A 16,049-nucleotide genomic window follows, 5' to 3' on the forward strand; every position below is an offset into this window, starting at 1 on the left:
AATGTGGCAGTAGAAACACAGGAATGGTAGGAGGATGTAAATCAGGAGTGGAGTGGCAGGAAGAGACAAGGGCAGAAGGGGAAGTGTTGAAGGAAGGAGTAACATTACAAGGCCTGAGGGAGGAAGTAAGTACCGAAGTGGAGTGGGAGGTGGTGACAACAAGCCAAGTTTGCAGTAAGGAACAGTAAATTATTACCAAGAAGAGTAGGTAGGTGATTGAGAGGATACTGAGGACTATGTGACTTCAGATGTAGAGAGTAAAGCACATTGGCCAAGAGTTGATAAGGAGTGGAAGAGAAACATGAAAGTACTAGAAAAAGAGATCAAGGTTTTATTAAGGTATTGACCACAGAGCCAGAAGCAGGTTAGTCAGCTAGAGTTAGAAAGTTCATGAGGGCCAGGTAAGGCCCTAGGCAGGTCTAACCGGTAGGAGGAGGATCCGGGGGGCGTCAGGGAGCCTACTGATAGCTTAGAGAGGAGGTGGGGGGAACAGAATCAAGAAGGAAGACTATCAGGCAATGGATCTTTGGTTTCTCTCCTGGCTAACACAATACCGTCTATAATAGAACCTCAAGGTTACTGGAGAACATCAAGGACTATCTTAGTCTTGGCTTGCACTTGTGCTGAAAGCTGAAGCAGAATGGCTTGCTACATCCTGTCGCCTGTATCATTATGGAGGAGTGAGGTAAATCCTCTTGGACTTTGGAACAGTGATGGCTATGACTTGAAAGCCTGACCACCACCCTGAGATTGGGAAACAGTAGTAAGATACATTTGTGGAAGAAAAGCATACTATGTTTTTGCTCTTTTTTAAGAAATATTCTACTTATGTTTTAGTTGGGCCAGTCATGAATTGTGTCTTTAATAAAAATCTAATTCTTTGTCCCAAATGTCCAATCTGTGAAAATGCGTATTTCGCATTATTAATATCCATAGTGTTGGGGTAGCTTCATATTATCTTTTCCAACCTCTTGATATCAGCCTCCTTTTTGCCTTATTTTCCTTTTCTAGATTATGTAACCTGAACACCTTTTTCTATCATAATGCCTCTGAGTGTTGCCTTAACTGCATCTGAAAGTGTGCCCTCATTGAAATGTATTGTTATGAAATCTGTGATAACCTTCTTAACCTCTTCCTTATCTGCTTCTGTAACATATAACTGTTGGGTGCACTTTCAACTAGATGCTGGCTAGTAGGTACCATACACAGTACATGATCAGATATTGTGTTTTTTGGAAGAGTGGAGTTTGTGGCGGGACTCCCTCTCTCCTGCGCACCCTTTATTTGGTTGTTAGTTGAATTAGACCTGCAGCCAGAGTCATAGTTTGTCAAGGAACCAACTCCGAGGTTCCTACTGTCTAGAAAGATTGTGGGGGGAGTGACAAACTTTTGGACTGGAAAGGCGCTGGTTGGGTTTGATAGTCCAGTATTTGTTTGTAGGTAGTTTGCACAAGAAAATAGATGGTCCAGGTTGTTGGTGTGTTAAACATGAGATTTATAGGTTTATTCCTTGTTATAATCAGCACCAATGAAAGACATCATTGGATGTAAATGTAATATTCATAACATGATGATATGTTACACAGCCGACGCGCGTTTCAACCTAAGTCTTTTTCAAGGCCAATTGGGTTTGGTGGTTGAGTTTTCAGGTGGAATGGGCTGGTCCTCCCAAGTGTGGGTGCCAGAGGGCTGAATAGCCGTACTTGGCCGGGTTCGGCAATGCTGTTGTGTGGAGTCAGATATTGTTTCCACTAGAATCCCTACCTCTAAAATGTCACTGGACTGGGAACTAGATGATGATATGAAGCCAATTCTTCAGAAGGTAAGGTGGTGACTGGACTGAAACCTTTGGTCCTGTGCCGTGGGATATCAGACCCTCCAGCCGTCTACGAGGAAAAAATTTGTTGCAATTTTTTTTACATGCCCTAATAGATGATGAGGATGACCGTCTTGTTGCTTCTGATCTACCGAAAGTAGTATCCAATATTTTATTTCAGTCCCCTCACTCCACCATTCATCGGTCCATGAAAGGTAGTAGCTGGGCCGGTCAATTCTTGTACGAATGAGGGGTCTTCTTTATTAGGCCAATACACAGTCACAAATAAAATGTGTTCTCCTCCCATTTGGCCCTTTGACCTTCTGGGTCCTTCATTGGTCTACCCACTTGGCATTTGAGGTACTCTCATACACTACCATTACCCCCCTTTTATTCTTAGCTGTAGCATGGCTGTCCTCTACATTTGACAGCTTTTTTTTCCTGAGTCCACTTTTAACAGGTGAGTCTCATGCAGGAAGACTTATTCCACCTGGCATTTTGATAAGTAGGAAAATATCTTGGTTCTCTTAATTGTTCTATTTAATCCATTAAAATTCTATGTCACTGTAGAAAAATGTGCATGTTGTGAGTCATTATTTTGGGGCTATCATTGCGAACATGGGGGTTTGTGTGACATCCACCTTCTATTAATCTTCCATACTCAGAGTTCGTTTTCTCGATTGGTTTGCTCTTCACAAAGATTATGGAATGCATTTTGAAGGGTTACATTTTTCCATCATCTCCTTCCGAAAGCATTTCTTTAACTTCAGCAGCTGTAGTTGTGGCACAGTACTTTTTTCCCAGATGGACTCTGATGGACACAGGAGGGTGCCCCATGAATCGAATACCTTCCTTTCAGTTTATGTCCTGTTGACCTCTGAGAAGCTACATCTTTTCTCCAACACTCTGGGGACTATGTCCTACAAAAATTGGATTGTTTACCCTTCTCACTAGATATTTATTTTTTCTTTGGCCTTTATTTTAATACAGAGAAGCATAGGAAGCATATTAGGAATGGTCACTTGTATCAGGCGCTGTCTTGTTGCTCTGTGGGCTTTATCAATTTCTAATGTCTTCTGTATCCATTTGTAGGGTTCTGGAGAGAAGTATCATTACATATGATTTTATGGCTTGGCTCTCGATTCCTTCCAGTATCCCCATCACCTTGACATTATTTTTCTGCTCCCAGGATTCTTGATCATCAAGCCATTCTGTGAGTGCCATAATTTGCTGAAGCATATGGGGGTTGCCTCCTTTGTTACTGTTAATGTCATCCTGTAGGATAGAGATGTGTGATTTAGCCTCATAGAGTAATGCACAAATTGTGCTAGGTCTGCACGTAGATCCCGTATCTCTTTGATCAGGGCAAATGTCTCTTTTGAGTTGGATCCCTGTCTTCTATAATAAGACATGTGGACCTATATGTCAGCTCGTCAACTGAAGTCTGGTTTTGTGTCTCTCTTAGATACTCGATTAGGTGCTGAATGCCGCAGATGACAGCATACCATTGTTCCTCTTAACACTCTTGACTTGAAGCATGCAAGAAATTGGAATTTGCTTCCAGTTGAGCTCCTGGCTCTGTCATGGTGCAGTTATCCCTTTTGCTAATTCCAGATAAATATTGAAAAGCCAGACCTATAGGCGGTAGTAACACACAATGCCTCAATATCTGGTTATGCCACATGGTCTTGCACATGTACATTTCTCATGCCACTTTAAACCCTATTTATCTAATTCAAATAGTGACCCTTCAAGTTCAAGAAAGATGACATTCCACTGTTCACTGTGCTTTCTTCCATCAGTCTCCCCAATCCTTAATCATATCAATAACCCCAAGCTTCTCACTTCGAAGCTTGGCAGCATCAAATTTACTGACACCTTGAAACCCATTCTGGCTCCCCCCACCTGAAAGGGATGTTTTGCACAACTCTACTGTCTTTCCTGACCTCAGTATTGCATCCTAGAACTTAGATGTGTAAGCAATTTCAATCCGGCACACACCCAAGTCAACGCCTAGCATGTAGTGCACATCTGAAATCCTTATTTATTTGTGTCTAAAAGTTAATTATTCTGAACAATATACCACTCAAATCACACCCTCCTCCTGGAACCCCCCCGGTCACACTGTACCAGGAATCAGGCTGGTTTGCAAAGGTAAATATTTATTTAGGAATTTAAAATGTAATCACGATAAGTTTTAATAGGTACGCAACAATCACCAATGGGGTGATGCAACACTGAATAATATCTTTAATACACGAGGAGTAAGTAGTGAGCAAAACAATTCAGCACAGAAAATAATACTTTTGTGTAGGTTCAGGTCTGATAGCACTGTGGTTAGAGGTTCCCCCTGCACACACCTCAAACCCCAATAGGTAATGTAAAGAGATAGGAGGAGAGAGCAGGTATTCACGAATGGCAGAATTCAAACAGAATATCAATCCCACTTTCCCCCAGCAAACATAAGAGAAAGACAACATTGACTATCCAGCTGTCAGAATGGCTTTTAAGATTGTCTTAGGATGGACTGTGCAAAAACACCAACTATGGTCAAAATTATTGAACGTGTTATAAATTCTTACAGGAGCCACTTTGGATAGTTACACACAAACACAAGCAATGATTTAATCCAAATAAAACATTTGAAATCTTAAAATTCAAGTCAGAAGCAATCAAAAGCTGTTTTACACGTGTAAAAATGTCCCAAAACGAAAATTTGCGGCAAACTTTTCACTGTGCGATATTCACGACAACTGGAGAATCTAAATTGATTTGAAGTGTGGTTATGGGTGCTATGGATAGATATAGATGTTAGCTAGAAGCAGGAGTTGAAATTTTGTTTCTAAGACAACTGAACAAACTGAGGGAGTTACAGACGTTTTAGTAAAGGTCGTTTTTCAAGATAGGCGCAAGAATGGAAAACAGGAATACACTTTTAAAAATGACAAATGGGTTGCTTACATTAGAGGATGACTATGAAAAAAAACGGATACCGCACAGGAACAAAGACACTTGATCAGGGTGACTGCCTGCTAAGGACACTCGCCTTCTTCAGATGAGAAAAGGATCAGCGCAGAGATAGTTCTAACAATACTAGTTCTGGAGGGAGGATAGGATGGGTTGGAGAGAGGGTTCAGACAATGCAAAGATACTCCTAACAATACAGGTTTTGAATACAAGATATGATGGGTCTAAGATAGGGCTAAGACTATGCAAAGTACATATGCTAGTGACACAATTCTTCCTATTTATACTCACTGGATACGTTTTTAAATGGGACCGTCAGTTCTGGTCAGGGGATTTGATCTGGTTTAGGAAAGACAACTGGGCAAATTGGACTGGGCAGGGTCAGCAAGGCATTCTGGTCACAGCACGGCACAGGACTGGACAGGGTCAGCAAGGTGCTCTAGTCACAGCACGGCACAGGACTGGATCGGATCTGCCCTTCTTGGTTCTGATGATATTTCAATTCAGCAGGCAAGCAGTAACAGCACAGCCCAGCTGTATTATGATGCTTCCCCCCAGACTTGTGGGGTTCTATTCTAGAATTTGAGGCCTAGCTGAGAATGGTTCAGCTATGCAATAGGCTTTTGCTTTGCCAAGTTAAGGGAGTCTGGAGCAAGGAAGATGAAGGTTTCAGCAGCAGGGTGCTCCGCCAGCATCAGGAGAGTGAGTGAATCTGTCTGTCTGTATGTGTGGTGAGCTGTCTCTATTTATGCTCTGAAATGACATCATAAAGGGGGTGTGTGGGCCGGTTTAGCCTAAGCTTGCCCCTTTGAAAGGTGATTGGGACATAGTCTACTCTCTGCCTTGATAGGAGAGGAACAGAGTGTCATCTTTATGGTGCAATTTTATGAGGCTGAGAATCCACCCCTAGCCCCTGGAACACAAAATCTACTTTTGGCAAAATACATATTTCCACATGTGCAATCTCTATAAAAAATCACATATACAGATTACATATTTCACATAGCAGCTATTCCTCAAAACCCTGTAGCTGTGGGATCTTGTCTCCGCTTTCCACAGAATTTTGCCCTTTTCACTATGAACACAATGTCCAATTTTTAAGCAAATTTCTACAAGTGTGTGTGTTTAACATGGGAATGAGTGTATAAAGTTTCACAATTTTAGCAGAAATACATTTTGCGTAAAATCACATTTCTTGCCATTGCTGTCCAGAACATGTCACACAGTTCTTGCGCCTCTTCACCCGTGCAGTCATGAATTAAATTAACAACTGTTACTTTTATATTTTTCACAATTTTGAATAGTAAGTTATCAGTCTTTTTAAAATGTGTTCTTTGTCCATGTTAAGCAACAAATAGTCGCTTGGCTCCACCACTTGGTCTCTCCCTGGAAGCCCAGGAGCAATCCCCCATGTTTGTTCCTGGCAGAGGCCATTTGCGACCGTCTTCACACTTCGAATTTCCTGAGCTGCAGCTTGTCATTGTTCCTTTTCCCACTGTAGACCAGGTTAATTCCTACCCTGTAATTAACGCCTCTCTGTGATTTCCTGCTGGGGCAAAGACCTTAATTCTGTGAGGAAAACCTGCTATTCCAGTTTGGCAGCTTCAGCCATGTTTAATTTAATTGTTAACTCTGTTGACTTTTCCTTAGCACAAAACAAACTTGTTTTATCAAATGACAGCTAGAATTCTCATTCAAGATTTTAAACCCATGGGATCAAAACAATTACAATATGGGTTACTATCAGTAACAGGCCTCTTAGATTGCAAACATTTGACTTTCAGTTTATACATGTTAAAGTTTTATCAGGAAGGCCCCTGAGAGCTGTCATCACAGCAGCCCTCTGCTGCACAGAGATTTTTTTACAGATCCACAGACAGGCCACTTTTGCTGTGAAAATCTCTTTATGCTTTCAGCCTTTCAGGACCTTGTAAATTCACAATGATGTATTAAACTAAGTGAATTGTAGCACCCAGCGAGAATTTTGAATATTTGGAAGGTGTTCTGTACCGGCATTCTGAAGTTTCAGCGGTAAAGAAGTAGTGATTTAAAGCAATATTTGGAGTTTCATTTAGCAAAGCACTGCTTTTTCTTTCTGCACTCCACTTTCAATTGTTGTGGGGTCCAGTGACACATTGCAGTATTGAGAGCTCTGTTCCACCACTGACAACATGCATGGCACATTGTGCAGCTATCTTTTTGTGTGTTGAAAAGCGCAATTATCAAGGGTTTTGGCACGCACAAGGGTTTTGCGGCCATTTTGCTGTTTCTGGCACCATCATAACAGAGTGATGCAGCATAGCAGAGAAAAAGTGGGTCAATACATCCCACTGATGGGTTGCAAAGCAAAATGGCAGAACAGGATTGGCATTCTTTCTTGGAACATTATCATATAATTTGTTTCCAAGACACAATATGAAAGTTTTTCATACTCGCAACACAAAATTGTTGCGCACCCCAGTGAGTTTTGCTGCCATGGATTGAGATCAAGCTAAATGATGTCACAGAGAGAATAGAAACTATTTAAAAAGATCTATTATGTCTTAAGATTAATTTTCCCACCAACAAAAATGTTTTCTTGTTTAACATCTATCTAAGATCCAACATCAGGGAAGGGGACAGTCCTGTTTTTAAAAAGGTGGAAGAACTTGTGAATCAATATGATAGCACTGGAAATAGATGGGAAATAGTCAGAGTATTCTGGTGGGACACTATAACACACAAACAAAACCTCTTTATGTAGTAAATAGCTTTATAGCTGAAGAAGATGTGTTTTGGGGAATTCTGGAGTTAGATTTCCCACCCCAAAAGCTTTCCTTGTATACACCTGGGGCTTCTGTGTCTGTAACAGAAGACTAACGGGGGACCATACTGCTACCTCTACATTCAGAAGATTGAAGCAAATTAGCTACATAGATTGCATCTTTTTGGAACACTGATAGTAATCCCCCCGGTCGAGAATGACTATGATCCAATGAGGCTTACGCTTGATTCAAAAACCTTTGTAATGATGGAAACCATAAAGGATTTGCAGCCACTCTTTCAAACAACAGAAATGAATTAGATTGTCAGATTTTGACTATAGCCTAAATGCCCCACTGATACACTCTGCAATTTTAGCCATCTTCACAACCTCTTTTTTAACGACAATATGTCAAACTGTAGAAAAATCCGCTCTTTTGATACAGTTAAAATCTTCCAGAAATGTGGGTGGAATCCCGATACTTCACGCAGCTTATAAACAATTAATTTCTAATTTTAAAAAAAGACAGCAGAGCTCCATAAATGGGAATCCCTGAACAGAGCCAGCGAGAGTGGAGGTTCTCTGAATTTCTGGCACTTAATCTCTGAGATGTCATCCAAAAGTATAGGGAACAATCACGAAATTGAGACCTGCCCTTTATTACCAACGGCAGTTGGTCTTCACATTTCAGTAAACTATTCAGCTCTGAAGATGTGAATGATCTAGCTAATACTGCAGTGCAGCAATATTAATGGGAGCAAACCAAAATATCATAAGCAGAGGTTGCAATGGCACTTAACACACAAAAAAGGGCAAGCCACTTGGCCTGGACAGAATCTCTTTTGATTTTATGAAAGAGAACTGCATATATGTATCACACTTTTAACTTGTTTTTTTACCAGTTTGTCACCAATTATGTTCCCTCTAAATGGCAAATGGCCTATATTGCTCCTATTCTCAAAAAAGTAGGTCAGTAATGGCCAGGGATGTACACGCCAATCAGCCTTATTGACAGTTTAGCGACGGTTTATGGGAAAATATTTCTAAATAGCCTTGAAAAATGGTGATATGATGAGAACATACTCTCATATTTACCTGCAGGCTTCAAACGAGAAATTGATATTATAGACCATGCATTCTGACTTTTTTAAGTTGTGATCAAACACATGGGGCCTCATTACGAGAACGGAGGCAGCCATGGAGCTATTAGCTCCATGGCTGCCTCCGTTGCAGGCTCCATTACCGGGTTCCTGAAATGGGGATTTTCCGGGTTACTCCGACATAAGAGGACCCGGTAATTCCTCCTTGCAGGAACCCATCCCCATTCCCTTTTGAGCCCCCATAGGGCTCAATGGGAATGGGGAGGGAGGTAATAATGGGCGGATTACATCTGGCCCGTTATTGACTCCCTCTTCCCCTCGCGGGACCCGGAAAGCACGCCTGGTTTTACCAGGCATGCGATCTGTGTCCCGCAATGGGAAGCTCGTAATCAGTGCTCCCGGAATCAACGGGGCTGTCCTGTACCGGCCCCCTTCATTACGGGAGCGCCAGCCTTATAATGAGGCCCATGGTTTTAAGAAAAGAACCTTTACACTTAACTTTTATTGACTTTAAAACCGCTTTTGATTCAGTGAATTGGAGTGTACTGTGAAATATTTAAGTCAATTTAAAAGGCCCGCCAGATATCCTTAACCCCACTCGGAAACTCTGCATACAAAATTCGGCAATAGTTAGATTTAGGAAGGCTGGGTAGAGAACAGATGATTTCCCAGTGTCCAGAGGGGTGTGCCAAGGATGTTTTCTCGCTCCTGTACTTTTTCTCATCTACACCAACGAATTGGTAGTAAACATTTCAAACTCAGATGCAGATGCTCCCCAGATTGCCAAAAGAACAAAAGAAGGTTGGTATTCTGCCATGCGCAGATGAAGCAGTTATAATTTATAAAACGAAGATGGGTTTACAAAACTGGTCGATATTGTGCTGGATTTTTATAAAGAAGGGAACCTATTGTTAAAACGCCAAAAAAACAATGGTGACGACATGTCACCATTCCTTTAAGTGCAAGACAAAAAATTAAAATTGAAGGTGAATTGATCCAGGAGGTTAATCACTATGATTTCCAAAGAATACGATTCTAAAATTATGTAAAATGGGGTTCACAATGAATGAAGAGCGAACTGACATTGAAACGTAGCTCTGGTGCCTTTAAATCAACATTTAGGAAATCAGATGCCCCTGAGAGTTTTGAAGGTATATAAGGCCCAAGAAGTGTCAGCTGCACTGTATGACAGCACCTCTGGGGTATGGAAGAATCCGTTTCTTTAGTCAAAGCAGAAAACAAGTATGTGAACATGTTCTTAGCCTACCTACAAACACCCCCACAAGCACCTCCACAATGTTGATGTTCATGGAGGCTGGGGTAAATCTGTGAACTTTATAACACAGTGAAAACCTCTCTTCTATTGGTTGCATTTGCATACACTTGACAGATTGAACCATTAATAAGAGATGCTGAGGGACACAATATATTCCCCGCTGGGTACATCATTGAATTGGTTTCATCATATATCAGTTTGTTTTAACAAGATAGGTTTTACCCACTTACTTGATAAAGGGATAAAAATGAATGAGTAAGCATTTAGGAATATCAATACATGCTAGATATTTTGTGTTTAGGAATTAAAATGTTAGACTCCACAAACCAATCACGGTTTCCTGCCTTCATCGTACACAAAGCTGATTTAACATATGAACAGTTCCTGGATAAAATACTCTCATTAGTGATAGAGCACTGTTTTGATTGAATATATTCCCAGTGTCAGATGTTACAAATCTGAACAATTTGACTCTTATCCCCAGAGGTGAGCCACCCCCTCTGAGGGTGAGCCCGCTACTCAAGACCCTCCCTAGGAGTCTGGCAAAATAGGACCACACTGGGAGTGACTCCCCACTTGGGGACAAAGACTCCCATTCCAGAATGGAACTCCCCATCCAAACCACCATGTATAAATATATAAATACGGAAAAGACTTGTATACCTCCTGTAATCACAGTATTTTACAAAGATCCTTTTTTACCTCTCTTAGCTGCAGGTAATGCTGAGAATATCCTGAATGTCCTGGTCAAAAAGAAGGACACTGTTCAAATTGTTTCAGTGATGTTTATAAGAAGAGGATGTATTGTAAAGCAAAGGGAGACTACTATGGAGCGATGGAGACTGCTGTGCAGAGGCAAGCCTCCGCAGTATGGAAATCCTGGAGGGGCGGAGCTCCGTGGGGCCACACAGCCAGCAGAACCAAGGAGGGTGAGAGAAACGCTAACTGAATGCCTGCACAGTGCCATTCTCTGTGACATAGAAGCCCAGGTCAGAACGGGAGCAGAGACAGAAAGACACCTGTTTCATCTGGTAATGTGACAATGAAGGACCGGTGGTGGCCCTGGAGACCAGTAACAAAAAAAGAGACCAGACCATATTAGGGAGGCAGGATTCCTGAGCTCTGTGCACGTTTGACCGTAGCTACAGAGATATGTAGCCATGGGGAAAGCTGATGAGGTTTTCTCGAACCTAAGCAACCTGATGGAAGACATACCACTACAAGATACGAATATTGAGAATAATAGCTGGGGAACCTACCCAGGTTATGAGAGTCTGAGAAAGTCAAGTGTGCAAATACCCTATACAAAGGGCAGTGAGAGTAAAACAAACAATTTGAAAAATTGTTGGAAAAGCTACCCAGGTTACGGGAGCCTGAGAAACCCGAGAGTAAAAAAAACCTATGGAAGGAGGACTAACACTGTGAATAACAGCTGGAAAAAAGCTATTTAGGTTACGAGAGACTGAGAAACCTGAGCATTCGACTAACACATAAAAGGGGTAAATGATGGAGATACGAATCATTGAATTAACGCTAAGAAATCCAGAAAAAATATTGAATATCCACGGCGGACCAACACCCTATCCAAAATAACTTGTGTAAAAGAAAAGAAGCTGTCTGAGGACTACACGATTCCCAGATTCTTGAAGGAGGAAAAGACAGACACTTTATTTTTTGTGTGTGTTCCCAAGCAATCCTGGAGGAATTGAATTATTTGCATCAAGAAAATGTTTTTGTTTTTAAAAGGAGAGACTGCAAAGCTTACTTTAATTCCAAGAAAGAAAGAATATCCTGCTAGGAAAAAGGAACTTTGGAAAACTGAAAACAAACCAAGTACATTTGTGTCAGGCAGAAGCCTTGTTAAACAGACCAATTGCATCATTATTCTCTTTGCTGCTATATCCTACACAGGGTGGCTTTAGAGAAAAGCTTGGTACCCATGAGCAGATCATGAAACTTTATTTGCTTATGCGCAAGTTTTGTTTTTAGGCAAATCCTGAGTGCTGCCCTGCATGGATCACTCATCAGATTTTAATATGGTTGATGTTGAGAATAACAAGGGGACAACGCAAGTGAAGAACCTATGTTAAGGAGCAGGAGACCATTAGGCATGTGCTCACACAATGCTGAACTTTGGAGAAGATTCACCTCAAGGGTTAAGGTCTTTTGTTTCAGTCCCTGAAGCGATCGCCGGAGATCAATTTTGGTGAACAATTTTTGGTATTTCCTCAAGGGTGCTAACATAGGCAACCTATGATAACTGGATACATGTTGAGAATATACTGTTGCATAATATTGACAGTATATAGGTAGTGCAGTAAGTAATTTTAAAGAATCTTTGATAACAGTGTTTTTTGTAGTTGTGAATGAAATCTTATGCACTTTATGCACTTTATATATCTAGCTGTGAGGACAGGCAATTGGATAGAACCGCACAGATGACTAAGACATTCCACAGAAGACATTGAGCCTCATTACGAGTATGGAGGTAGCCATGCTGCTTTTAGCGGCATGGCTACCCCCACCTGGTACCGGGTCTGGGTTCCTTGAATGGGGAAATACTGGGCCATTCTGATCTTGGAGGGCCCGGTATTTCCCCATTCAAGGAACCCGGACCCGGAACATCCCCATTCCCATTATAGCCCCCATAGTGGTCAAAGGGAATGGGGACGATGCTAACAATGGGCCCGTTAATGACAGGCCCGTTGTTAGCATCCTGGTCTGCTCGCGGGACCCGCTAAGAACACCTGGTTTTACCAGACGTCCTTAGCGGGCCCCGCAAGCAGATCTCGTAATGAGGTGTTAGAGGGTTAACGGGGCCAGCAGCTCTACCGGTACTGTTAACCCTCTACTGCCTTTCTCGTAGTGAGGCCCATTGTAATTCTTAGTATTATGTATATATGAGGACCTTATTTATGTTCCAGGCAAACAGTGCCATCCCACAATTCATAAGATTGCAGGGGGCACAACCGATTGAACCCATATCTAAAATTGGACTGTGAGATTTATACTTGTCCTCAAGCCCAGGGACCACATCTTTCCAGCTCTAAAATCTCTCCACTGGCTCCCGGTGGCTGCAAGCATCAAATTCAAGACTCTCTGCATCACACACAAGGCTTTCTGGGGCCTGGGACTCCACTACACCCAACTTTCTCTCCCTAAATACTTCCCTTTGGTCCTCTAGCTCCAACTCTAGATCTCTCTCTTTGGCAGGTGCCTCCCTCTGGAATGGCCTCCCTGCCCCTCTCAGTCTTGAGCCAGACCTCCTTAAAAACTGTAAGCTTCTGAAGACCCTGCTCTTCTCTTCCTCCTTCCGTCTCGCCCTCCATTGCTAATGCCCCCATCTGCCACTACGACTGGTGGCCTGGTCCCTTATGAATCTTTTAGAGCAACGGGTCCACCTTGACCAGTCTATACCAGCACCTCCCCAAATCAGCACTGCCCTTCCGGGCCCCTTCCCTGACTAGCCTGATGGGTTGGGCTTCCTTTCGAGTCTGGTCAACCCCCCATCCTCGCACTTAGATGGTGGTCAACCGGGCACCCCATGGCACTTGCCCCCTTTAGTCCCCCCCACATTTGCCTAGAACTTGGGCACTTTCTTCCTTCTTCCCCTTGCCCCCTGCATTTCTATGCCCCGCCAACTGACCGTCACTTACCACCCACCCACCCTGCACTTCTTGTTACTGCACTTGCATGGCCCAAATGTCACAAGGCCTAGTAAGACCGTTATTGTTGTTTATCTCCCCTGTACCCCCCCCCCCCCTTTTTCATCTTGTGGCGCCTGTAAACACCATTTTGCTGTGTAGTGCGCCTTATACATATTCAATAAATAAGACATATTAAAAAACATCATTGGGATAAGTCAAGCTAAATCATGTGCTATTGCAAAATATGGTGTGAACTTTGGGGAATTAAAAAGGCTAACATTTTGCAAAAATCTGAAAATGTTTTCCTAAAAGGTGGTGTGATGAATCCAGTGGTGTCATCACTGCTTACCCTGGGGTGATTTCTTCCCATGTTGCCAGGGGAGAGCAGCCGCTACCTGATCCGTACCCTGGTGTTGGCTGAATGAGGGAGGATCACAAATGGGCAAGGTTAACTCACAGAAAGGTCACATGACACTATTGGATGAGACATGGTATTCCCCTTTTCCTTTTGAGGATGACCCTTCCATTCCTAATTCCTTGATGGCATGTTGTTATAGTTCTCCTCACTTCCCCCTTGAACATACTAAAGGCATATTCTCAAACTCTGCCTGCAGCATAACACCAGTTGACTTTCCTTTTTCTAATACTGAAACCACTGCCACGAAGAAGATGAACCGAATAATGAGGATCACGAAAGGCCATGAACACATGCTGCGTTCTAGCTGTTGCAAGCACCTGACTGCAGGTGAGACATTTAAACAGAGAGATCAGCTGTGTTGGGCAACTTTCATGGAGGACAATATTCCACTCAGTGCTGACCGAGGGACTACCAGCAAGAGGCGAGGTCCGTGGAGCCAAACGGCTCAGAAGAGGAACCGGCGGAGGAAGACTGCTCTGCCTGGCAAACGCCAGAGTGAGATAGACAGCGTCCCAATGTGCAGCTGTACCACAGAGCAGCCTCTGTGCTACTAGACTCCAAGAAGATGAACAGCAGATGAGCGAGACTCGCAAACCAAACGGGAACTGTACTTCAGACTTATTCAGTTTAAAATTTTAAACCACCTGCATCTCACTCCTAGCAAGATCTCCATATTTGACCACTCTAAGCCAGCTGCATGCCCCAAATGCGGCACAACTGCTGCAAATGCGATTTACATGTATTGGGAGTGTCCACCAATTAGGCAGCTCTGGGAGAAGTAGCAGAGACTATGAACGACATATTGAATATACATATCCCGGTCACGCCATTGAAATATTTACTGAGGAATATTGGGAAGCCCTCTGTAAGGACCTGCAGACTATTTGCCGTGGGAGGAGCCGTGGTCAAGCAGAACATTCTCAGGAGATGGAAATCCAAAACCTCTCCCATGCACTGAGGCCGGCTCCGAGACCTGATAAATGTTCCGGAATGCAGAGAGACCTATATTCGGGTTATTCATACAACCTCTAGACCAAAGGACATCTGGGACCCCCTTAGAGAGTACCTGCAGAACGCGGAAGACTTACAAGAAGGGAGAAGTGGTCGAGCCAATGTCTGAATAAGTACAAAAAAGAAGGTGGGTGAGGCGCGCACTCCCGGTCCTGGTCAATTGAACCTGTTGTAAAAAATAAGTAGCTGGGTCAAATCCCAAAATGGACAAAAATTCACAGGGTTAGATCCCTTCTGCTGCAAATCAGGTACTTAGTAATAACAGGGTTAGATCCCTTGCTGCAAATCAGGTACTCAGTAATAACAGGGTTAGATCCCTCGGCTGCATTTCTGTGGTCTGTAGTTGTTCTCCTCCTAGCGCTTTCTTATCTCAAATAATCATCAGGGAGGTTGTTGAGCAGGTGTGTCTAATTAGACTCAAAGGATTCTGGTAGCTGTAGTGAAAACGTTTTTTTCTGTTCAGGTGACCAGCAACCGACACCCCTCCAAAGCACAAGTCCTTCCCAAATTTGGGGGAGGGGAGAGAACCATCTTTATGATTCTCCAAAGTGGGGCACAGTCACCCCGTGGCGCTGCCTCTGGAGCCCGGGACTCCCATAGCATTCAGTACAAAAAAGAAGGTGGGTGAGGCGCGCACTCCCGGTCCTGGTCAATTGAACCTGTTGTAAAAAATAAGTAGCTGGGTCAAATCCCAAAATGGACAAAAATTCACAGGGTTAGATCCCTTCTGCTGCAAATCAGGTACTTAGTAATAACAGGGTTAGATCCCTTGCTGCAAATCAGGTACTCAGTAATAACAGGGTTAGATCCCTCGGCTGCATTTCTGTGGTCTGTAGTTGTTCTCCTCCTAGCGCTTTCTTATCTCAAATAATCATCAGGGAGGTTGTTGAGCAGGTGTGTCTAATTAGACTCAAAGGATTCTGGTAGCTGTAGTGAAAACGTTTTTTTCTGTTCAGGTGACCAGCAACCGACACCCCTCCAAAGCACAAGTCCTTCCCAAATTTGGGGGAGGGGAGAGAACCATCTTTATGATTCTCCAAAGTGGAGCACAGTCACCCCGTGGCGCTGCCT

The sequence above is a fragment of the Ambystoma mexicanum genome, chromosome 9, assembly GCF_040938575.1.
Source record: "Ambystoma mexicanum isolate Mex_15411 chromosome 9, UKY_AmexF1_1, whole genome shotgun sequence".
NCBI classification, from domain to species: domain Eukaryota; kingdom Metazoa; phylum Chordata; class Amphibia; order Caudata; family Ambystomatidae; genus Ambystoma; species Ambystoma mexicanum.